Source organism: Engraulis encrasicolus, chromosome 9 (assembly GCF_034702125.1).
Source record: "Engraulis encrasicolus isolate BLACKSEA-1 chromosome 9, IST_EnEncr_1.0, whole genome shotgun sequence".
Classification (NCBI taxonomy): domain Eukaryota; kingdom Metazoa; phylum Chordata; class Actinopteri; order Clupeiformes; family Engraulidae; genus Engraulis; species Engraulis encrasicolus.
In genome coordinates, this window is record NC_085865.1 from 10,472,310 (window position 1) to 10,474,809 (window position 2,500).

Here is a 2,500-nt window from a genome sequence, read left to right on the forward strand (position 1 = left end):
ATGCCCAGGAGCCAGTGGGTACACAAACACATTTGTGCTTATTTGACTATCGTGCTGTATTGTTTGTGTGACTTTGGATAAAGCATCTGCTAATTGGATTTTAATGCCATGGAATGTTTCCACTACTCAACTGAGTTACTGAGTTAATCCACCATTTCAATACTGTACATTGACTGCTGTGTTGATACTAGGGGTGTAAAAAAATCTAAATGTATCGATGCATCGAAGTATCGGCCGGCGATTTAATCGAATCGCATCGTATCGTCGGGTATTCTTAAGTATCGAAAAGAATCGAATCGCTGGCCCTGTGCAATGCCCTAGCTCCTTAACACAGTAGAAGTGGAAAAGTATTTGGAAAAAATCGAATCGAATTGAATCGTATCGTGGGGAACTCTTAAGTATCAAAAATAATCTAATCCCTGATTTAAGAAATCGATACCGTATCGTATTGTCATGAAGGCTGTGATTTACACCCCTAGTTGATACTTGGCCCAGAGTAACTGGGATATGTACGTAGAGCATGCAGCAAATCTTTGCCTTCAACCTGAGCTCACTTGAACGGGTTACACTGACTGCACTCATGACTGAAAGGTGCCAGACATTAGCAAAACTGTGGAAATTGAAGAATAATTTTCTGCTCACTTCAATCCTTTTTTTTTTTTTAATGACCATGCCTTTGGTTAAAACACAAATGGAACCTTGAAGTACTTTAGATCTGAGCACCATTTAGCTTTGACTTTTTTGGTCTTATTTGGTGCTTGAAAAAGACTAACAAACGTTGACTTGACTATCCCATCCTGGCAGAATGCCCAGGGGAGTATTCCAAGAACTTGGCTCAGTAGTAAACCAGGTTAAAGGAACACTCCTGCCAACTTCAATATGCTGTTGTATTGCTCACGCTACCCTTGACTAGTCAGTACCCGGTGATGCCACATTTTTTGGCTCAGCCCTTTCTGAGCCTTTATGAGCTATTCTAATGGGGGCAACTTTTGTTTACATTTTTAAAAAGATAGGATAGGTCTACTCCAAATATTTTCGCAAAAGGCATCGATGTTTGCTAGCTCTCTGCTGATATTACATAACCTTTTGGATGTTTTGGGAATAAATAAAAATGTTTTTTTGAAATGTAAACAAAAGTTGCCCCCATTAGAATAGCTCATATCTCGGAAAGGGCTGAGCCAAAAAATGTGGCGTCACCGGGCACTGACAAGTCAAGGGTAGTGTGAGCAATACAACAGCTTATTGAAATTGACTGAACTGGTCCTTTAAGTGAACCTTGATGTGTAGATAAATCATCTAATAGAAGAGCCTTGAGTTCTCATTTCCTTAACTAAATGACACCTGTGGGCTATCTATTTAGATGATTTACCAGTAGGTTGACTTAGCCAGGTTTATCACTTAACATGGTCTTGAAACTTTATTAGCCTACAGGCTCAAGGCCCACACGAGAGACAGCACAGTACATCGATCAATTAAAACAATAGATCACACATTCATAAATACACATTTTATACAAAAATATACTATATACATGTAAGTTAGTGAAGGCACACGTGCCAGTGCTCCCAGATTTTGGACATGTACCTCACAGAGCTACGACTTGGATCTACTATCTGAACAATAAGCTCATTCGTGGATTGATCCAGCCTGTTCATAAACTTGAAGGTGAGATTTCTCACCAAAGCCATGAAAGTAGTTAGACCTAGTTTGCAAAACAGCTGGCTTGCTCTGGTACTCCTTGGCTTCTTCAGGAGAATCCTGAGACAGTCATTATAAGCTACTTTTAGCTTGAACAGGCTCTCCTTCTTGTATCTAATCCAGAGTGGAGCTGTATACAGAGGGGAACAATACGTTCTAAACAGGTTGATTTTAAAGGGACACTGTGTGAGATTTTTAGTTATTTATTTCCAGAATTCATGCTGCCCATTCACTAATGTTACCTTTTTCATGAATACTTACCACCACCATCAAATTCTAAGTATTCATTATGACTGGAAAAATTGCACTTTTCATACATGAAAAGGGGGATCTTCTCCATGGTCCGCCATTTTGAATTTCCAAAAATAGCCATTTTTAGCTGCAAAAATGACTGTACTTGGACCATACTAGAAAATATTTGTTAATTAGTAAGTAAATTTTCATGTAAAGATCAAATTTGGCAATAGGCAGCCCAGTTTCAATGAGCAGCATAGTTGCAGTACCTTTTTTGACCATTTCCTGCACAGTGTACCTTTAACATCAGTAGTACAGTGATGGAATTTTCTAGACCAGCATGTTGGCTTGGACATAGAGAACTATCCTCTGAATACCCCCCAGGTGTATGATTAAGGAAAAAATCAAGCATGTTTGTCGTTACAGGGCATACTACAGGGACTTTGACTTTTAGTTTTTCTTTTGGTGGGCGAGTGAATGAGTGAATGAGGAAGTGGTCAAACAATCTGTGGTGCATGCATTCGTCTGTGTGTGTGTGTGTGTGTGTGTGTGTGTGTGTGTGTGTGTG

General features: G+C 39.4%; 1 protein-coding gene across 2 annotated transcripts in view; it reads left to right on the forward strand.

Annotated features, from left to right (window-relative positions):
• The window catches only part of LOC134454971 (somatomedin-B and thrombospondin type-1 domain-containing protein), a 22,247-nt gene that overhangs the window by 3,143 nt on the left and 16,604 nt on the right, over positions 1-2,500 (forward strand). The gene's annotated exons all lie outside the window — the stretch shown is intronic.